The 23197-nt window shown below is 46.4% G+C and overlaps 1 protein-coding gene across 3 annotated transcripts in view; it reads right to left on the bottom strand.

Annotated features, from left to right (window-relative positions):
- ATP8B1 (ATPase phospholipid transporting 8B1) overlaps positions 1-22992 on the bottom strand; it is a 112828-nt gene extending 89836 nt beyond the window's left edge. Inside the window, exons 1-2 of one of the 3 annotated variants that reach the window (XM_089895237.1) lie at positions 22903-22992; positions 52-201 (exon numbers count right to left, since the gene is read on the bottom strand). The gene's annotated coding sequence lies outside the window, so the exon portion shown is untranslated. The remainder of the gene's footprint in view (positions 1-51; positions 202-22902) is intronic. The other 2 variants (XM_089895236.1, XM_030762026.2) reach the window with 2 other exon arrangements.
- Between the last annotated feature and the right edge of the window lie 205 nt (positions 22993-23197).

Here is a 23197-nt window from a genome sequence, read left to right on the forward strand (position 1 = left end):
TCCTCAAAGGTTTGCAGCCCATGCAGCAACAGTAACAAAAACACACCTCACCGTAATATAATTTCCTGTGACAGGTGCTAGGAAGGGAATCCATAGGAAGAGCAGTCAATTACACCTGAAGAGCTGGGACTTCAGGTAAGGACAGAGAGGAAGGAAGTTGATTGAATTGGGCCTTGAAGGTCAGGTGGGTCTGTGATCAGGCTGGGAGATGAGAAGAGAAGCAAGACATTTCAGGAGAGGAAACCATGGGTGCGAAGGTTCCAGAGCATGGAAGGACACAGGGTTGGTTTAGTTACTGAAGTGAAGGTAGGTGTACGAAGACGATGGTTGGAGGGGATGGCTGGAGAGGGGGACTCAGGTGAGACTCTGAAGGCCTTGCAGGTCAGAGGCATTTGGATATTTGCTGATTGGATGAAAGGTCACCTTGTTAATGAGGCCTCTCCAGTCATCTATGTAAAACCATAGCCCTCACCTCTTTCATCCTTACTCTTTACCCTCCTTGGGCCAATTTATTTTTTGCTTTGCGTTTATCACTGATAAATGACATTCCACTTCTTAATGTCCTTAATGACCAAGGTCTCTCTACACGAGAATGTAAGCTCCATGAGGCCAGGGGACTGTGCCTCATTTTTCTCCCTGTGGTATCCAGAACTTCTAGCCAGCAGCTTGCACATAGTAGGTATTCAAATATTTGGTGAAAGGCAGAGAAAGAGACAGAATGAAAGAACAGAGAGAAAGAGCGAGAGAGAGAAAGAGAGAAGGAAGGAAGGAAGGAAGGAGACAGAGAGAGAAAGAGAGAAAGAGAGAAAGAAAGAAAGGGAAAGAAAAGGAAGGAAGGAAAGGAAGACAGAAAGGAAGGAAGAAAACAGAGGCAGAGATGGAGGGAGCGAGGGATTCTCACTCCATATCATCAGGGTCACAGATGAAGGGCCTAAAACAAACATTAACTGGTTCTTCTACCTACAGAAAGAGATTCTATCAGGGAGCAGTGAAATAATTAAGCATTCATTTAAAATGAGTAACTACACTACCAAATGTGAAATAGATAGCTAGCAGGAAGTAGCCACATGGCACAGGGAGATCAGCTCGGTGCTTTGTGACCACCTGGAGGGGTGGGATAGGGAGGGTGGGAGGGAGACGCAAGAGGGAGGGGATATGGGGATAAATGTATACATATAGCTGATTCCCTTTGTTATACAGCAGAAACTAACACACTATCGTAACATAATTATACTCCAATAAAGGTGTTAAAAAAATTTTTTTAATGAGTATCTAGTAAAAATGCCAGGACAAAAACTACACAACACATTGGATCCCAATGAAAGGGATCGCGAGGCACCAAACAACAATCATCATTTGTGAGCCACTTTCTTCTATGGTTCTTTAAACAATTATTACAAAGGATTGGCCAATCTTGTGAGTCGGCATAACCAGCCAGCCTACTTCATGACTGAATTCCATGTAAAGCCAATACTACACATTAAGGAAACAAAACGAACCCTCTGTGTGCAGCTGAACCCTGCCCAACTGTTCTTTCGCCTCCATTGCAACTTGCTCGGCAGGCCATCTAGAATTTTAAAGGTAATGACTGTAATGATAGTACCACCTCAATTCATAAGGCACCCTTCTTCTAAGGAATTTATTAGTCTTCAAATACCATGTTAATTAGGCTTCTGCCATTCTTGAAAGTTATGATTTAACCACCTTCACCTTGCAGAAGGTTAATGGAGACATGAACAGGTTAAGATGTGTGGCAAAGGTCTCAGGGCCAGCTGGGAAGGAGCAAACTCTTGTCCTGGGACACCATCCACGCGATTAACAACAGCTACCACCGGGGTCTCCACCACGGGGGTGATAAAAAGAAACAGGCATAAAACGGCAGGAACAAGCCCGTCACTTTCTTCTTTCATATCTGTTCTCAGGACTCATTCCACACCTAACCCAGGGTCATCTTAGTTCCCTAAGGTGACCAGAAGCAAGTCTCACAAACACACACACACACACACACACACACACAAAATCTAATTTTTCACAACAAAAAGGGTCCTTAGGGAGAAGTTGGCTGGAAGATGAGAGGAGAAAAGTCTGGAACAACCGATTTTTTTTTTCTGATCTTTATTTTCATTGTTTATCTTTTATTTATATTTATTTTTATTGATTGATATTTATTTTCTGATATGGACAGTTATTTTCACCACCCCTTTCCCCAAAGATCAACATGATGCTTCATTGTGGGAGCCTCTCAAGCGCAGCTCACCTGGATGTGTTAACTACTCTCCTGCCCACAGGCAAGAAGACAGAGCAGTTGGCCCCTCTGGGTCCTATCATTCTGCCCTATCATTATGCAATATGTTATCTTCCTTTCAAAGGTTCTTCAACTGTTTCCTCAAGTTAATTTCTTATCTATTAAGAGCAGAATCCGTTGGCAGAAATTATTGAAGATTTCAATCTGTTGCGTATCAACCATACTCCCGATTCCAAGTGGAAGTTGAAAGTCAAATCTCACTGCCATTTGTATCAGGAGAAGCAAAGAAATATGCATGTTCGCATTTGTAAATGCAAAGACTTGTCTCTAGAAGGTTAACCATAAACTCACAATGGCTGTTGCCTTGGGGGAGGGGGACTAGGGTAAAAGGGGGCAGAAAGATTTATTTTACACTTTACATCTCTCATACCTTTTGAAGGGTAATTAAACTGAAAAACAATACGTTGCAACAAAAACTGAAGCTTGGAAACTATTTCCGCTGGAGCCCTTCATCAGAAAAATAACGATGATGACTTGGCATCTTGTCTTACCTACAGTGCTTGGCAACCAAAGAGCTTACTAGATAGATGGTGAGCTCCCTGAAGGCAGGGGACACTTAAATTGTACCTTAAATCTTTGTCCTTGTATTAGTTACTGATTGCTACATAACAACCCCCCCACCCCCAAATTTAGCAGTTAAAACACAAGTATTAGCTCAGTTTCAGTGGCCCAGGAACTCGGGCACGGCTCAGGGCCTCTCAAAGGCTACAGTCAAGGTGTCACCCAGGGTACAGTCCTCTAAAAGTTCACCTGGGAAGGCTCCCAGCTCACTCACAGGGCTGTTGGCGGGATTTGGTTCCTCATGGGCTATTGGCTACCTTAAGTTCTTTGCCATGTGCGTCTCTCCATAGGGCAGCTCACAATATGGCAGCCGGCTTTGCTCAGAGCAAGTCCAAGGACGCGACAGACAAGGGCTTAATCTCCAAAATATACAAACAGCTCATACAACTCAACAACAAAAAAACAAACAACCCAATGGAAAAATGGGCAGAAGACCTTAAGTGCAAGTCCAAGGAGTCTTTTTGCACCCTAGCCTTGGACGTGACATGCCACCCCTTTTGCCACATTCTATGCCTTAGAAGCGCATCACCAGGTCAAGCCCACACATGAGCAGAGTGAATACCCAGAAACAGAAGCCACAAACTACACTTAATGAGAACCCTGAGACATTGTAGCAGGGTCCCAACTTTGGTCAAAAGTCATTTGAGACAGCTCTTACGGAACAAGCGTGTCTCGCAGTAAAATGAAACCAGAGAGACACAACTTCACTCAGACCAGCTTCGGAAGATAAGAGGCATTATAAGGACTGACGGATGGAGCTGGGGGGCTCCCAGAAGAGGCAAAAATAAAATTCACAGTTAACTTTCAACATCAAAGTTGGTATCAGCTATGGTCTGATGTTCATTTTTTTTGTTCACAACACTGTAGGTGGTGTTTATATCTTATTCTTTTTGGAATGATTAATTATCAATTCTTAACTCGTGCAATGAAAGAGAAATAAAATGCCCAGGTGTAATGTCAAACATTAGCTTTCTGTGAAGCCCACTGTAAAGCACTGTGGCATTTAAATGCTAGAGTTCACACGCTGAAGAAATCAACTGACCTTGAAGTTCACATATCTGATCCTCGTCTTCGATTATGATGACGCTCAAATTCATGAGCTTATCAGTATATGTAAAATAGGTAAAAAAAAAAAAAGCAAACAAGATTTTTTCTTTTCCTCACTTAAGTAAATCCTTGAAAGGGTTAACAAATATTCAACTTGTCAATTTCTTTAACAAGTCCTTTTAAAATGAAAATGCATACGTTCGCCTTGGCTCTAAACATAGCTGAAGGTTTTAACAGGATTCACTCTGTAAATGGCTCCCTCTGGCCTGGCTCCCAGGTTACTATGTGCAGCTGTAAGGAACATCCTGTTGTGTGTTTACATATATTAACAGCTTCGGGAATATAACAATTAAAAGAGTCAGATCTTATATCCTGCTCAACTATGGTAGGCTGGCTTCCAATTCAGGGCAGGGTTGGGGGGAAGACCAAGAAAACTCGGAAGATGTGTGGGTGGGCGGAAGAGTCACAATTACACTGGTAACAGGGCTTTACAAGAGTTTGCCAGTGATACCCCAGGCCAGAGAAATTACTTCGTTTAAACTCTCAGATACACTTGCCTACTCCTCCCATTTTACAGCCCTGAAAATCTGTTCATTGGCTTTAGCCAAAGGGGTTGCCTGATGGCAATAATATTGCACACAAGATGTGAGAAACTTATTTTTCCTGTGAACGGTTTTATCCTAAGAGAAAGATGTGGCTTCACATTTGCTTTTCCAGCTCACCTGCCCCTCCCCCTCCCCCTAACTGATTAGGAGATGATTTCTAAGTGGTCAAGAGTCCAGTTTCAGCAGACACGTCCCTGATTCCATCATGATTTGGACAGAAGACAACTTCCTTGTCTCAGCAATGCAATCATGATTTATGTGGCCTGGCCAACGCTGGCTGTGCAAACTGTCAGCCAGGTGGTTAAAATTCATTAAACAGACTTACAGACCATTCACATAACCACTGCTGGTCAGATGTGAGCGACCTTCTGAACAGCAAAAGGCAGGCCTTCAGTTCAGATTGATCTGTTCCCAAATCACTTGGGGAACGTCAGAAAAAGAAAAGGGCGAGGACCCAGGAGTGTCTCCTTTCTCAGACTCCTGGGGAAATAGATTGTATTGATGTACAGAGTTAGGACCAGGTTCCTGGTCTAGGCTAAAATGTAAATAATGAATTTCCGTTCTTGCCAACAGATGAGTTATTTTGATCATATTCTTTACTCTTTTATTCTCAAGGCTTTCATACCCATCTGAAGAGCTCTGTTGGGTTTTTATAACACTATCAAGGAGTTAAGATCTTAAAACAGAACCACCTATTTTAGAGCCATAAGGGTTATTAGAGAGAATGTCCAAACTCTTCATTTTTACAAGAGGAATTTGGAGCTCAGAAAGGTTAGGGGAGGTGACAGTGCTGGACCTGTATTGAGTCTCCCCCCTGCCCCAGTGTCTCCATCTGTAAAGTGGTGATTAATGGATTACCTAAATCTTCAAACAGTTATTGAATGCCTACTAGGCTATGGACACTGGGATGAATAAGATATGATGACAGTCTCCTCAAGAGGAGAGAAACCATCACAGAGATCATTATAGTTCAATATGGTAAGGGCAGGAGAGGGTTGCAAGCCTCAGATGCAGTGGGAGCTTGAAGAAGTCACACCTGACCCAGCCTGGTACCTGACCGAGCCTGGGAAGTACCCGGGAGGGGCTCCAGGCCAGAAGAACACTGAAGCTGAACCTTAAGCAATAAAGAATTGTGTTCCTTCAAGAAAGTGCAAAGAGGAAAAAAGTGCCCTGCCCTCCCTTTAGAATTCCTGTGAAACTAATGTCCAGCATGTGAAGGTACTTGGTAATCAGCAAATCACTACACAGACCTTAGCTATGAGGTTAAGTGACTGAATCAAGGCCACTCACATGCTGATGCTTTTCAGAATCCAGTCCGATGTCTTTGAGTTATTCCACTCAGTTATTTCAATCACTTCCCCCAATGTTTATATCTAGACATTTCCATAAACTTGAGTGAGTTTTTGATACACTAAAAGATACCCCATAGACAGCAGACTCTTACAGCATACAAGCAGTTCTCTGCCTTGACTTCCGGTTAGAATGACGCCGGGTGCACCCCGGTTGGGTGATCAGTATCTCCGGCATCAATATGGTTGATGCTCCACAAGTGATTCTAATTTGTAGCCAAGTTTGACCACCTCATGTATTAGCACAGCCAAGAATGGGCTGCAGGCTCCCACCCACAGACAATCCCTCAGTCACCTCTGGTTAATGCATCTCAAGGAAGGCTCCAGAGAACATGAAATCCACTTGTTTCAGTCTGGACTGTAACGTGGTTCTTTAAGGAAAACAGATTTAGCCTCTGAATGATGACTGGCCTAGATTAATACTAGTTTGTCTTTTCTGAAGGTACACAGGTTGACAGGGCAGGGGGGTGATGCCCAGAAGCATGACAGGTGGCAGAGAACAGACTGTCTGGGCTAAAAATGCCCCACAGAGAAGGCATAATGGTCAGAATACAGTGGGAAGAGTGCACCTGGAGGAATGAAGGCATGGAGACAATAATATCTAAGTGAATTCCTGTCTTAGAGAAGGACTACTGTATTTATTGTGGTTCTTTGAAAAGGATGACAGTCATAAAACAGGATGGATGCATCTGTCTCAAAACAACAACTTTTTTATGTTTCTATTTCTTTTAATCATACAGGCAGGCCCATGTAAAATAAGAACTTTAAAGATATCAAATACAGCTGGTAGATGCTGAAAATGAAGCCATAAAATACTTCTTGACACAATTCACAGGAAAATCTAAAAGAAAATTAAGTATTGGAGAAAACACAGAAGTCATCTTTTCTACCATTTATCAAAGGTCCCTGGTTGTTGTTCTTTCATCAACGTACCTGGTCCTCCCCATCCTTGGTTTCCTTGCTACTCAACGTGAGGTCTGCGACCAGCCACATCTCCATGACCAAGAGCTCATGAGGATTACAGAATTTCACCACCAACCAAACCAGAATCCCCTTTTTTTTTTTTTTTGGCGGTACGCGGGCCTCTCACTGCCGTGGCCTCTCCCGTTGCGGAGCAAAGGCTCCGGACGCACAGGCTCAGCGGCCATGGCTCACGGGCCCAGCCGCTCCGCGGCATGTGGGATCTTCCTGGACTGGGGCATGAACCCGTGTCCCCTGCATCGGCAGGTGGACTCTCAACCACTGCACCACCAAGGAAGCCCTTTTTTTTTTAAATATATTTATTTATTTATTTTTGGTTGTGTTGGGTCTTTGTTGCTGCACACGGGCTTTCTCTAGTTGCGGCGAGCAGGCGCTACTCTTTGTTGCAGTGCACAGGCTTCTCATTGTCGCGGCTTCTCTTGTTGTGGAACACGGGCTCTAGGCATGCAGGCTTCAGTAGTTGTGGCACACGGGCTCAGTAGTTGTGGCTTGCGGGCTCTAGAGCTCAGGCTCAGTAGCTGTGGTGCACGGGCTTAGCTGCTCCGTGGCATGTGGGATCTTCCCAGGCCAGGGCTCGATCCTGTGTCCCTTGCATTGGCAGGCGGATTCTTAACCACTGCGCCACCAGGGAAGCCCCAGAATCCACCTTTTAACAAGAACCCCCAGGAGATTCACATGTGCATTCATGTTTGAGAAGCCATTGGTCTACACTATACCGCGGGTCTACACTATAGAAGTAGCCACTTTCTGGAAGGTCCATCCCAGCCATGGGTGGGCACAATCAGGCACCGGATTTTCTTTAAGATCCACTTAATTTCCACTATTACCCCCACCCCAATCGGAACTTTTTATTATTTCCCAAGTCATTCTTCTGAGGAACCCAAATCATTCCTCAAGGTGGCCCTCCAATGTAACCCCTTGCTGGGAACCTTCCTGAACACCCCTAAACTGAGCTAGTAACTCCCTCCTCTGTGCCCCCATAGCCTCAAGTTTCACGCATCCCTCCCTCACCCCTCCAGGCTGGTCTCCATTCACTCCCCACCCACTAACATTCCACTGATAGTCATCAAACCACAAGCTTCAGCCATTCTGTCAGCCACTGAGCTACAGTGAGCAGGACAGAAGCTTCCAGGCTCGTAGGGCAGCACACCAGTCATCCCACAGATAAATAAAGGGTTACGCTCGTGAGTACAAGAGAAAAAGAGCAGAGGGCATACATTGGGAGAGACCCTATTTCATTAGGGTGGTCAGAGAACGCTCTGAGGAAACGACTCTTGAGCCGAAAAGCAAAAGATGAGGATTCATTCAGGGGAAGAGTTTTTCAGGTGAGAAAGCCACAAATGTGTAGGTGCTGAGACAGGAAAGGGCTCCTCATAGAAACTGAAGTAGGATGAGAACAGACCTGGAGGGGAGGAAGCAGGGCCGGGCCCGGCGAGCCATGGAAAGGAGGTAAATGCTCTTGTAACTGCAATGCTGAGCTACAAAAGGGTTTTGCAGGCGGGTGTGGACGTGCTTCGGGATGAATGGCTGCTCTGGGCTGGAAGGTGGAAAATGGAGAGAGGCATCAGTCAGGAGACTCGTGGGATGGTCCAGGAGAGGGAGGGGGTGGCAGGTGGAGAGAACCAGGTGGATTCAAGATCTTCTGGAGGTAGAAGCAACAGATCTTGGAGATGGAATGGAAATGAAGGTCAAGGCGGTGTCGTGTGGGAGAGAAAGGGGTCACAGCTCAAGTCCAGCTAGAGAGGAGTCGTCTTCTAAACTGGTTGGGGTTCAGTGCTGGATGTGCTGTGTCTGGGGCAGGAGCTCTCAAGAGATACTCAAGTGGAGGGAACAGGCTGGCAGGGAGAAAAAGCTGGCTGTAATGGAAAGTCAGCAGAAATCGGCACATTAATAGTATTTAAAGCCATAGAAATAGAGGCGATTGGGCTTCCCTGGTGGCGCAGTGGTTAAGAATCCGCCTGCCTTTGGGAGTGATGAAAATGCTCTCAAATTGATAGTTGTGATGGTCTTACAACTTTCAAATATATTAAAAAGTATTGTATACACTCTAAAAAAAAAAAAAAAAGAATCCACCTGCCAATGCAGGGGACATGGGTTCAAGCCCTGGTCTGGGAAGATCCCTCATGCCGCAGAGTAACTAAGCCCGTGTGCCACAACTACTGAGCCCACGTGCCACAACTACTAAAGCCCACGCGACTAGAGCCCGTGCTCCACAACAAGAGAAGCCACCGCAATGAGAAGCCCGCGCACCACAACGAAGACCCAACGCAGCCAAAAATAAATACATAAAAATAAATTAAAAAAAAGAAATTAAAAACAAAAGAAATAGAGGTGATTACCTCGTAGAGGGGAAAGCAAGCCTGGGACTGAGTCCTGCAGAACCCCAGCATTTTATGATCATGCCTGTCCATCATTTACAGCAGGATTTCTCAGCCTTGGCACTACTGACACTCTGGGTGGGAGACTTCTTCACGGTGGAGGCTGTCCTGTGCATCATCTGTTTAGCAACATTCCCAGCCTCAACCCCTAGATGCTAGTAGCATCCCCTACGCTGTGACGACCAAAAATGCCCCCTGGGGGCCCAAATCACCTCTGGTTGAGTAGGTCAGGGATATTTTTGCAAAGTTTTTAATAAACCTGGTGCCTGTTTCTGTCTCAACATGTTCACAGCCAACCCAGGATAAGTGTCGCACAAATCATGTCAACTTTCTTATGTTCTGGCTTTGTGGACAAGCACATAAAATTGATTGAATAAAAGCAGCCCGAGTATTAAGCTTCACTTTGCTCCATCTCATGGAAAACAACTGTCATACTAACCCCAAAAGACTTTCCAGGTCCTGAAAACTCATTACCTTTTGACAATAACGTAAACCCAAACCAGAACAGTGAGTGGCTAGAGGCATTAGCTGTTTTCCCTTGGATGCAAATATTTTCTAGTTCAGAGTTATAGAATGATCTAGAAGTTTCCAAGTATCATTAGTAAAAAGATCTCTGACCCAGACCAAGATGTCACAAGAGTCCACTTTTCCCAAATAGGAGCTAACTAACAATCATCCCCCGTATTATGTGGCATTTGCAAAAGAATGGCAACAAGTTACAAAAGGCGGGACCAAAATCTTAAAATATCTATTTTTGTGTGTGACTATTTTGCTAAGTAATAACGTCCAAGAACTTGGTTAGTCTCATCTGGCATCTTTCTAAAAGAACGAAAGCCATAAGATTCATGTGATCAGGCTATAGTGGGTTCTTTTTATCCCAGGGTCACTGCAAAAACAACCAACTGTGACAACCTCATGCAAGAGACAAACAGACCAGCAATCATCATAGCGTTCGGGGGATGACACACCCCCGGGCCGCATCGTTCCTGCTTCTCGCCTGCTTGAGGTGTCGTCACCAAGGAATCCCAACACACTCTTCCCTGCCATGGCTGGACATTGCCTTGGAATCCTACTCATCCAATACCTCTAGGCCAGTGAGTGTCAACCTGGAGCGCCATCAGAACCATCTGGAAGTTCTGTTGAGCCACAGAATGCTGGGTCCCACTTCCTGAGTTTCTGATTCAGTAAGTCTGGGTGGGACCCTCAGCTGTGTTCATGCTGCTGCTGCTTCTGGGACCATACTTTGAAAACCAGTATCTAGGCAACTACCACGCATCAAGCCAAGTTGGCACGTGAAATAAAAGCTAGCCACCGTCTCTGAGATGGCGTGATCCAAGCTGGGAGAGGAACGTACGGAGAGGGACTGGAGCAAAAGAGGGACCCCTCACTTTGACCTGGGAACGTGAAGCAGCAGGAAGTCTTCCAGGAGGAAGTAGCACCTGGTCAGCAGGTGGAGGGGGGGAGGGGAAAGAGGGTCGCAGGTGAAGAACACAGCATATGCAGAGACCCTGAGACAGAGGGAATGTGCTCTGTCCCAGTAGAATTCTGGGTAAAAAGTGAAATGACATTTGTTATCAGGTGAAGTGAGCAGCAGCAATTGCACTATTAACTGCAGGATGAAAACGTTCCTTTTCTACGGAAAGCATTTTAATGATCAACTATTTCACTGTCATCCTTTTTCCTTTTGCGCTGAGTGCTTTCCTCCAGAAACAATAGCCCCTGCTTTAAAAGAGTCTACCACAATACCAGGGTTATTAAATACTAATAACCCTGCTATTTGAATATCACTAAGGACATGTGCAAACATGGCAGGCTCAGAGTTAGTCTAAAGATGGTGCCTGCAACAGACCAGAAAACAAGCAAAGACATAAAGTAAAAACCTCAGGATCACCTTTTAAGTGGAGACCAATTGAGGCAGAGGTAGAGGAAGGAAGGATCTAGGTGTATTTTGTCATACATCCTATACACATATTAAAAAGCATGATTTGGTGTGGTTTTTTTTTTTTTTTTTTTGGCTGCGTTTGGTCTTCATTGCTGCGTGCAGGCTTTCTCGACTTGCGGCGAGCGGGGGCTCCTCTTCGTTGCAGGCCTCTCATCACGGTGGCTTCTCTTTTTGCAGAGCACGGGCTCTAGGCGACCGGGCTTCAGTAGTTGCGGCGCACGGGCTTAGTTGCTCCGTGGCATGTGGAGTCTTCCCAGACCAGGGCTCGAACCCAGGTCCCCTGAGCCGGCAGGCGGATTCTTAACCACTGCGCCACCAGGGGAGCCCCATGACTTGGTTTTTAGACGAGGCCACACAAGCCATGTTAAATACCCTACTGTCCATGAGAAGTTCCCTGACTTTAGCGAGTTCCCATTAAATATACAACTGGCCCCTTCCCGCGTCTGCTACAAACATTTTGAGCTGTGTGTGTTGGTCCTGCCAACTAGGCAATACTGTATCAGGCTTCCACTGCCATCCTTGCCCGTAAAGCAGGGCTAGAGCATTTGCACAGGTGCTTTCTTTCCTCAAATTTCACTGCTTTATTGGCATTAAAAAATAGTCGAATGTATGATTTCACAAAAAAAGGCCAAGATTAAAAGGCTGACCCCGAGGATGGCAAGCACTGGTTTCATAAGGTTTCCAACGTCCCTGTGGAAATCGTCATACCCAACTCCGCGCTTCTGGTTCCCAAGGTTATGTGTCTCCAGCCAAGATTTCTGAATCTATCAGAGCTCGACCTCTGGCCCCTCCTGGGTGTCCCAGCAACTGGAAGTTAACACGACCAAAGCTGAATTCTTAATTGTCCAGCCTGCTCCTCTGTCTCTGACATCATTATCTCCCATCCCTTATGTTAGAAACCTGAGAATCACCTGCTCCTTCCCTTCCGTGAGGTCCTCGAATCTGATCCATCACCAAGACCGAGACTCCACTTCTAAAATGCAGCTCCCGCCCTCTGCGTCTCATCTCCGCTCTGTCATCCTGGCCCAAGCCCCCATGACCTCTCTCTTTCGGCCGCTGCAGCAGCCTCCTAACGTCTTGGCCCCCTCCCCCCCTCCCCATTCTCCACATCACAGCCTGAGTTTTCAGCTGAAATCAGAAATCAAATCATGGCACTCCACTGCGTACAAATACATCAATGCCTTCCTATCAGCTTGGTCTCTGCCTACCTCACCCCATGCTTCTTAGCCCCACTGTCGCTTCTCCCCAGCTATCCTGGCCTTCTCACAGTTCCCAGAACGCAGCACTAAGCTCTCACCACAGGGTCTTTGCACATGCTGCTCCTATGGGCTGGACCAGGAAACGCCTCAACTGGTCTCAACTTAATGTTCTCCTCCAAGAGATCTTCCTGGGCTAAATCTTTTATTGTGGCAAAATATATACAACATAAAATTTACCATCTTAGCCATTTTTAAGAGTACGGTTCAGTGATACCAAGTACATTCACACGGTTGTGCAGCCATCGCCACCATCCGCCTCGGGAACTCTTTCATCCTTCCAAGCTGAAACTCTACTCATTAAGCAATAATTCCCATTCCCCCTCCCTCCGCCCCTGGTAACCACTGTTCTACTTTTTGCCTCTATGAATTTGACTATTCTGTGTACCTCATGTGAGTGGAATCGTACAAGTAGTTGTCCTTTTGTGTCTGCCTTATTTCATGCAGAATAACGTCTTCAAGGTTCATTCATGTTGTGGTGTGTGTCAGAATTTCCTTCTGTTTTAAGACTGAATAGTATTCCGTTGTACGGACAGACCACTTTGTGTTTATCCATCCATCCTTCCACGACCATTTGGGCTCCTCTGGGGCCATTTTCAAGTCAGCCCTCGTTATTCTCAGTCATGTCTTATTTCCCTTTAAGTGCTTATTACAGATTCTAATTCTAATATCAGTCTGCTTCATATCTCTTTTGTTCAAATATTTTGTTCAATATCGACTCCTGCCACCTCTCCCGCAACAAGCCCGTAAGTGTCACAAGGGGGCAGCCCCTGTCTGTTTTGTTCGTCCTAGAATTAACCACCAGGACCTAGCACGGGAGCTGGAGTGTAGTGGGCATTTAATAAGCAAATGTTGACGTTTTAAATGAAAGAAAATCATTAGGTCACTAGAAAGCCACTAGTCTTCAGATTCACTCACAGATTCCACGTACTTTGTATTCAGCTATGAAAGATAACAAATTAATGCGCGTGCGCACGCGCACACACACACACACACACACTCACACACACACCCCTTCAGAGAGACATATTTAGCTCTCGGCACAAACAATTCCCTTTCTAACATTAGTCAATCTATTTGTAACTAACACACATTTCCATTTCCTGTATTCTTTTCAAGAATGCCTCATGTGCAAAAGTAACTTGCGCGCTCAGCAATTAAGAACTTAAATACTGATAAATGCTGCAACGCGGACAATTACACTAAGCAAGGCACCAAGGAAACATTATGCTGAGTGAAATAAGTCAATCACAAAAGAACATATGTTGTATGCTTCCTTTTATATAAAATGTCCAGGTAGGCAAATACAGAGAGTCAGAAAGGAGAGTAGAGGTTGCCAGGAGCTAAGGGGAGAAGGAATATGAGTGACAGCTAAAGGGTACGGATCTTCTTTTTCGGGGTGATGAAAAGCTTCTAAAATAGACTGTGGTGATGGCGGTACAACTCCGTCAATATACTAAAAACCATGGAATTGTACACTGTAAAAGGATGAACTGTACGGTACATGAATTATATCTCGATAAAACTGTTTGAAGAAAGATAACCTGTGTGTGTGGAGATGGGGGTGGCCTGCCTGAGTTTGCAGGCTGGAAAAAGCTTGCCTTCCCAATTAGACAATGCATGGCAAGGTTGGGAGGAGTGGGGCAGGGATCACAGCCTTGCCTGCAATTTGGCCGCTGGCCTGCAGGGGCAGCCTGTTTTTCTCTTACAGAGGAGGCCTCCTGGCCCGGCGTACCCCGTTGGTTACAGACCATCTTCCTTCCAATACAAGCAAAGGCCTCTGGCTTCCTGGAAATCATCATTTTCTACCACCTCCCCTCTCCCTCCAGCAAGGTAGAACATGCTCTAATGATAAAGTTCTCTGTTGAAGTTCTCTGAACCAACACCTTATATAAATGTGTATCTCTGAAGAGCCTCTTTATAACCTAGTATGAGTGATCTGAGCACACTGAATTTACAGCGTTTTGAAATTCAGATTTCCATTTGCAGCCCAAGCTCTGCCAAGAAAGTTATCTTTGCCTCCTCTTTCTCTTACACCCCATATCCAATCTGTCCGGAAATCCTGTTGGCACTACCTTTAAAAAATTATCCACAACCTTCTCTCTCTCAGACGTCTCACCCTGGTCCCAGGCTCCAACATCGCTCACCTGGTTTAGCCTCCTAACTAGTCTCCCAACCCAAGAGCCCTCCCTGGCCTGATCTCCACACAGCAACCAGAAGGACTATTTAAAATACAAGTCAAATGAAAGATCACAACCCTCCAATGGGCAACAGCCTGTACCGACTCCCCCCCACCCCTCTATCCATCTCGCACAGTCATAGCCAAAATCCTTCTGCTGCTAGGAAGCCCTGCACGATGGGGCTCCCCACCTCTCTGCTCTGTCTTCCCCATGCCCCGCCCTCCCCACTCACAGGATGGAGGAATAGCCAACTACTGCCTGCATCACACCAGCCAGGCACCGAGTCATCTGTCCCCTCTGCCTGGGACACTCTCCCCACCCCCAGATCTTTGTGATTCACCCTCTCCCTGCTGAGCCTTCACCCAGATACCACCTTCTCCACTCTCCAACTGCATCTTGCCCCCTTGCACACCCTCCCAATTCCTTTACCCTGTCCAGCTTTCTCTTTTTATCCCCTGCGGCACCAATCTTCAAACATACCATGTAATTTGCCTATTTATTATCCAGTCTCCCTTCCCTCCCTAGAACATGAGCTCGTTGAGGGCAGGCTCTTTAGCTCCTTGATTGACTAACAGATGCCAAGTGCCAGGCGCACAGGATGTGCTTCGTAAGTATCTGTTGGCCAGCTAGCTGTTTGTTTTGGACTTTAAAGGCTAAGGAGGAGGGTCCACTCTGTGAACTGACTAAGGAGACAGGAAATTCCCTAGGAGAAACCATGAGTTTACTTCTCTAGCCACTCAAGACGCTAGAACTCAGGAAATGAGACCAGCAGTTACTAAGAGTACGGGGTCTGAGCAAACTTTCTTCAGCTTTCAAAAAGAGCGTTGGTCCGAGTGATCTCAAGGATCCAGGACACACTGGATGCTACTTATGTCACCATTCAAGAGTCTGAGGTTCTCAAACTGACCTTTGAGAATTTTCACCATGTTTCTCTATGTAAGGGGGAAAGGCTAAGAGTGATTTTAAAAAACATTCTAAACAATCTCAAATTGAGCTAGACAAAGTATCAAACCGCCAAGAGATTAATACCCTTTTTGTGGCTGGGACTGGTACAGGATAGGAAGATGGAATGATACCCAAGAATGGTGATATTTGGGGTTGGTTTGAAGTCTGTGTGTGTGTGTTTACTTAAAAAAAAAAAGCCTTGCTTTTTAAATATCCTTATCTTGGCTAATTTTCAGGGCACCGTATGAGCAAAAACTCACATAAAGAGTCTACTGTTCTCAGGTTTCCCTGGTGGCTCAGTGGTTGAGAGTCCGCCTGCCGATGCAGGGGACACGGGTTCGTGCCCCTGTCCGGGAAGATCCCACATGCCGCGGAGCAGCTGGGCCCGTGAGCCATGGCCACTGAGCCTGCGGGTCCAGAGCCTGTGCTCCGCAACGGGAGAGGCCACAACAGTGAGAGGCCCGCATACCGCAAACAAACAAACAAACAAACAAACAAAAGAGTCTACTGTTCTCTAGAAAATACAGATTAAGATGTCTTCAGCCTAATAGACTGACATCTAATCATGATCGAAAGGGTTCTGGTTTTATCCTGCTCCACGAAGAAGCGCATCAGTACACAGATGCAACATCTGAAGATTCTGTCATCCTACAGTCTATTAGAGATCTCTTGCCTTTTTTCAAAGCCTATCTTGAAAACCATGGATTGTACCCTAAGGTAGAAAACAATCTGATTTTTAAGTATTGCATTTTTCAGACATTAAATATCAATTTTTCTCTCATTCTAACCCTGCCTCCTCCAAAAACAATTTTTTTTATCTTTAATTCAAGTCAGTTCTGGGGGAAAGTTAAGGACTTTTGCCTCCACTAGAGAATATCCTCCCTGGAAGGCAGCTGGGGTCTGCATGGGTCTCCAGACGGTAGAGCCAGGTCTCCTGAGCTTTTACGCCCACCCCAGCACACAGCACAGTATCACCCACACTGCAGGCCAGCACGTGATGATACGCTAAAGGACCACCAGCTTCGTCAGAGCAGCTGCAGGTGAAAATGAGAAATGAGGCTGCCCTTCACGTGTCTTCCAGGTAACCAGCCTCCCTGCAATTCCTCCTGTTATCTCCAAGATGTTTTGGAGGAAAGTGTGATATTAAATACTACATGTCCCTGCCCATCTTAACCATGTTCTGTGAACAATGAATCTCACAAAACTGAATCAGATCTCAACAGCTCCCGTGAAGAAACAGATACTCATAGGCCCATGTCTGCAACAGCATTATTCACAATAGCCAAAGATGGACACAACCCAAACGCCCCTCAACCAATGAATGGATCAACAAAATGTGGGATATAGACCCACGGTGGAATATTATTCCGCCGTGAAAAGGAAGTGGAAGGAAATTCTGACTCATGCTGTGACAAGGATGAACCTTGAGGACATTATGCCGAGTGAAATCAGCATCACAAAAAGATACATATTGTATGATTCCACGTCCATGAGGTACCTCAGAACAGCCAAATCCATGGCGACAAACAGACGCTATCAGCGGCCACAGGGAGGGAGAAATGGGGAGTTACAGTTGAATGGATACAGAGTTTCCGAACGGGACGACGAAAAAGTTCTGGACGTGGATAGTGGCAGAGCTGCAAGATACTATGAATACGCTTAACGCCACTGAATTCACCTTAAAAATGGCTAAAATGACAAATTTTATAAATATTTTACCATGATTAAAACAAAAGGCCCATGAAATAAACTTCTGCACTAGAATGAGATCATGAGGAACCTCCTCACCTCCCAGTGTTGTTCTGGTACCAAAAACAGAGCATAGATTTTCATTTAATTCTCACCATCTTAGCAGCTGAAGAACCCTACACTCTTAGTTTCATTGTTCTAACAAAAATTCTGAGCTTATAGAGCATCTGCCCGTGCCTGGCTTAGAGGCCCACACATGTGTTTCCAATATGGTGGTAGGGCCACTCTTTTCCAGTGTGAAATATATAAACCCTGACCCGCCTCCCCACACGAGTGAATATTTCAACCACCGAAGTCAAATGGCTGTTTTCTTATAGAGAGTGTTAAATGTTTCTCCTGGATGCACAGATCTCTGATCTCAGAGAATAGTCTCAATAGTTCACTGTGTCCCAAGAAGACCCAGTAAAGATTTGTACACAAATCATATCACACTTTATAAAATAAGTAATGCATCCAACTCACGGGAACTTCCCCAAACAGCAAGATGGGCGATCAGAGACTAAGCGGATAATGCTTGGTGCCTGAGTTGTTCCGATGAGGATATTCCAGCTCAACTCAATTTGAGTAAAGGTTAGAAAACTGGTTTCAAATGCTGCCTTGCTCTAAATCAAGCAAACCTCAACTCTGGTGAACAAAAGCCACACAGCAAAGAGACAAAGCCATAAATGACAGCCCTGTAAATAAAGACCAGAGCTGCTAGCCAAAGGTCAGGCTACACACGTACTCAGTGAGAAGTGCCAGGCTTCTCAGTCACGCTAGGGGGAGGTGTCATCACCACAGAAGGATGGCCCCAGAACCGGGGTGACCTCTGACACCCCCCAACCCGAGTCCTTTCCCCAAGACTGAGAGCCAGCTTCCTACCACTGATCTGCCATAGTCTCCAAGCCCAGCTCTCCTTTATTAAATGCAAATTCACTGGACTTGAAGACTGATAACGAACACAGAGCTTCAGAACTGGGAGCGGCCAGGGCCACCCTCCATGGTCTAAGACAACCACCTCTCCAGGCAGAGAGGGACAAAGTCCAGATCAGGAAGAAAGACAACACCAGATCTACTTTCTTACCAAAGAGGAAAAGAGAAAAAAACACGACTCAGGCCCTCCGTGAATCCCGCAGGCTTCCGTGAAGCAAGTGGGTAATCCCCAGCAGAGTGCCTGGAGAAGATGTTCAAGCCATTGTTTTAAATGAATGAATGAATGGATGGATGGATGGATGGGTGGATGGGTGGATGGATGGATGGATGGATGGGTGGATGGGTGGATGGGTGGATGGGTGGATGGGTGGATGGGTGGATGGGTGGGACTGTAGCAAAGGTCTCTGTCATTAGCGATGCTTACCAGGTGCCACAACTCAGAAACCATGCAGAAAGTACCGATCCTTTAAAAAGACTCAAGTTTCAGAAACTCCCAAGTTTTGAACAGGGAAGAGTAATTTTTTTTTTTTTTTTTTTTTTGCGGTACGCAGGCCTCTCACTGTTGTGGCCTCTCCCGTTGCGGAGCACAGGCTCCGGACGCGCAGGCTCAGTGGCCATGGCTCACGGGCCCAGCCGCTCCGTGGCATGTGGGATCTTCCCGGACCAGGGCACGAACCCGCGTCCCCTGCATCGGCAGGCGGACTCTCAACCACTGCGCCACTAGGGAAGCCCTAATTTTTTTTTTTTTTAATACAAGAGTACAGAGGTGAGGAAGATGAAAGACAGGCGGGAAGTGGGGGGAAAGGAGACCCAGCAGTGCTCAGTACGTCCCAAGGGCCTCCCTCCACTCTGCAGGAGGATAGAATGCCCCGGTGGGAGCAGTCACCCCTCGTGGCTGTGACTGAGTGAGCACATCCCTAGGTCACTGAGCGCCCTGGTCCCTCGTGCCACTCCCCAGACACTTGGGCTCCAGAACCCAAGCCCTGGATCTGAAAGTTCAGAACCTCGCCCCTGCTCCAGGGGACTCTTTCTTACCAATGCCTGGTGCAAACAGACACCTATGTTTGCTAAATGAATACTAACATACAGAGTGATTCCCGTTTCCCGCATAGTCTAGGAGAAAGGCAATGGCTGCATGAGCCATAAATATTTGCTGAGAGATATCAACAACACAACAGTAATAATACTGACTACTTTTAATTGAGCTCTGTGCTAAGCCCTTTTAGATAAATTCTCTCGTTTGAAACTCAGCACACAACGCTCTGAGATAGTACTATTACTATTCTATCTTACAGATGAGGAAACTAAAGCTAGATCAATTAAGTACTAATAAGTTGCCCTGGGTTATACAGCTAGGGAGCAGTGAGGCCTAGATTCCAAGCCAGGTCACAGGACTCCAAAGCACCTGCTACTAACCCCTCACTGCTGCCTCTGGGTTCAGTCTCCATGGGACCAGTTATCAAACATAGTTCCCATTGTGCATGGTTTTGGTGACAATTTATTTTAACATGCAACACATTTAGAAGAATTAGGAAAAGTATTAATATGTTCCTAAATAATCAGATGATAAAAAATCCTTTGTTTTCTAATAAAGATGAGAAACAAGACTGTTTTATACACACACATACACACACACACTATGATGTGCGTGTGTGTGTATACCTTCTAAACTCTTCTTCCATAACGCCAGCTCTTTGGTGACACAGGACCTCAAAAGATCTTAGACTGGATATTATTTATAGCTGGGCACAGGGATGGGGATTTGGGAGTAAACTGCTTAACAGAATAAACCTGTCTTCTTTTCGTGTTATTAAAACTCTTCTGGTAGCAAATTAATTTTTACTTAATAAGTAACAAAACAACACCTACAGGCATGAATGCAATTAATCTAATTGAACAATGCCAACAAACAGACCTGAAAACTCACAAGATACCTAAAGACACCAAAAAAAACACATCCCAGGAGACTAATCTAGAAGCAGATATAGAAGCAAATTCTAAAATTAAGTGCCTAAGAAATTTTAAAGGCACCTCTCTTTACAGACATGGGACATGAACAGACCCCATAAAACTTGTTCTGGTATCTAAAAAGCAAGTTCCTCTGCATTCATAAGAGCGTAGGCTTCTTTTACAATGATTGAAACTAAAGAGCAAAGGTAACTAGTAGATTAAAATCTCTCTCAGGTGAGTTATAAGGATCACCCGGATTCCATGAATGTTTAGGAAACACTAAAATTGAATTCAAACTTTAGTAAGGCAATAAAATATTTAAAATACACCAAATATCTGGGCATCATACTAATTTTTTTAAAATATCCATTTAATAAAGAAAATAAGAAAGCAACATTCGAACACCTATTATGTATAAGGAAGGTTCGCCTGTTCTCTCATTTAATCCTCAACAACCCAAGGAGGCTGAAAAATATTTTTTCCAGCAAATGAGTAAATTCAGAAAATTTAGGAATTCATCTAAGGTTATACAATTTTTAAAGTAAATAAATAAGAATAAATTGTAAACATTAAATACAATTTAAAGTAAAAGAACTGAAACCTGTGGGAATCTAAATCCATGTTTTCCACGACTCCTTGCTTTAGAAAACAGAGAAAGAAGGAAAAAGAAAAAAGGAGGAGGGAAAGGGCAACAGATAGGGCAAGAAACATTCCACAGCTGCATGTGGTCAGTGCTGTTACTGCCAAGACCACAGAAAAATACAGGTGAAACAGAGCCAGTCCTCAACTCGCTTTACACCTGCAGACAACTTACACATGCACGTTTTCACCACATTATTTTAAAGGCTCAATTACAAAAACATGCAAACAGAAAAACCCCTCCTATTTCTATCACTAACAAGTAATAAGTGCATACTGATATGCATTTTCCTTAAAATAAAAAACAGAAAACCTGAAAGTGGCCAAGGCGGCTTTCACGCAGATGGCATTTCCGTTCACTAGTATTAAGCTGTCTGAGTCTTGTTTGGCCCCCAATAACAGACCAAAGAAATCCTAAAAATTATGAATGTACGGTCACCATAAAATGGCAAAGGAACAGAGGTTAAGATTTCTCACCTAACATTAGAACATGGAAGCCTCCACTACCTAATGAATACCATTAAGAGGATTCCGAGGAATAATTGCAGGCAGGCAGATTTCTCCCCCAGAAAGTAACAAGCGACAGCTAATAACCGTTCATCACCTTTTGCACAGTATATGCATTTATAATAGGTTTTAATAAGGGCTTCAACGACAGGCCTGGAATTAATGGCATTTTAGGTCCAATACAAAAGTACTCCCCAGACATGAAAATTACAACTTCTACTTCACATTTTGTGCTGTTTTCTCTTTTAATCTGCCCTTGTGTTTACCATCACTGGAGATTTTATCACACATCATTTTTGGCTTTTGTTTTTAAAAGCAGTTAACCTTCCTCTGGAGCCTACCGCGTGCTGGGTGGTCTTTCAGTACTCCGCCTGTGTTGTCTCATTTCATTCTCGAGGAATGAAGGCAGAGATGTGAAGGCAATGCAACCAGGAAGATGGGAGAGAAACTTTTCTTAAGCCAGCAGGGCGGGCCGTTTCCGGGAGGGGAAACTGGCGGCGTCCGGAGCTACCCAAGGACTTTGAGCGCGCCAGGGGCTTCGCGGGCAGGACGAAGGGTTCGGGCGGGGTTGAGGGGGTCACTAAGCAGAAATGGAGCTCGGGTTCCCTTTCCCCGCGCGTATCGAACCTCCTCCCCCGTTCTGCATCCCCTCAGCACCTTCGTCCTCCCCTACAGCTGTTACTGATCAGTGTTCCAAGCCTCCCCTCCCCGCCCGCGTCGGGGACCAGGCGCTTACACTCCCCGGAGAAGCTGGGCGGACAATTACAAGCTCTTGCCTCACCTGGGGAGGAGTGGGGAAGTGGGGGGGGGGTAAAACACTCGCCATTCCCTGCAACACCCCTCCCCCAACAAGCCGCCACTCCGCACGCCCAGAGCGAGGTGACAGCGCCAGGCATCAAACTGGGGAGGGAAGGAGATGGCCTGTTGGCAGTGCCATGGGAGCTGGCGGATACGACCCTACAATCACCGGGGGAAAAGGTACCCCTCTTCCGCATCACCTCCCAACCTGCACTAAGGCCCTCGGAAGATGTCTGGAGGGTTCCTGGTCCCGCAGTAGGCTTGGTGGAGGCGACCTCACTCTCCATCCCTCCCTGAAGGTACTGCCGGTGCATTCGGCCCAAATGTCTTTTTTCGGACGCGTTTGCATCGGGTCCCAAAGGGGCCACCAGCAGAACCCTGTCAAGAGGGACTTCCAGAGGGGCGACAGATATTGCAGGGAAACCAGCGGCGCTCCTCAAGTACCCACAGGCCCTGCCAGGCTTGCCCCTCGGAACTTAAGCCCGGACCTGAGCGTAGCAAACGAAAGAACCCAAACACCTCCCGCAAGTTCCCTCTCCTCCCGCAGGTGAAAAGCCCATGGCCTTCTCCACAGTGCTGCCTGCCCCACCAGCTGCGTCTCCCCATCCCCAAGGCAGCGAAGGCTCCCGGCGTCGCCACCCAAATCCCACCCTTGCGGGCACAGGAGCCCGAGGGCGCGGACAGCTGCTGCCACTGCATCCCTGTTCTCCGGAGTCCGCCGCCCCCGGGCGGCCAGGGGACCTGCGGGGCCCGCGGGGTGCGGCAGATCAGGGGTCCCGGCGCCGCGCCCCTCCTTACCTGGCGCTCGCTGGGCCCCGACTGGGGCATCCGCCGGGTGCGCGCCTATCCGCGCGCTCGCTTGCGCACCTGCCCGCAGCCGCCGTCCGCCAGCCCGGCCGCAGCGCTAGCGCTTCATGGCGCACGGGGCTGGCCCGGGGCCCCGGGAAGCGTGTCCAGTTGGCGGAGGCTCCTCCGGCTCTCGCAGCTCTCCTGTGGCTCCCCGCCTGCCCCCGCCCCGCGTACGCGCCCCCTTCCTCTGCGGCCGCCCTTTTCCCTCCGCTCCGCGAGACCAGCCAAACTGGTTTCTCCGCTC

The sequence above is a fragment of the Delphinapterus leucas genome, chromosome 14, assembly GCF_059928025.1.
Source record: "Delphinapterus leucas isolate spDelLeu-1000000601 "Yukka" chromosome 14, BTC_Dleu_Yukka2, whole genome shotgun sequence".
Taxonomy (NCBI): domain Eukaryota; kingdom Metazoa; phylum Chordata; class Mammalia; order Artiodactyla; family Monodontidae; genus Delphinapterus; species Delphinapterus leucas.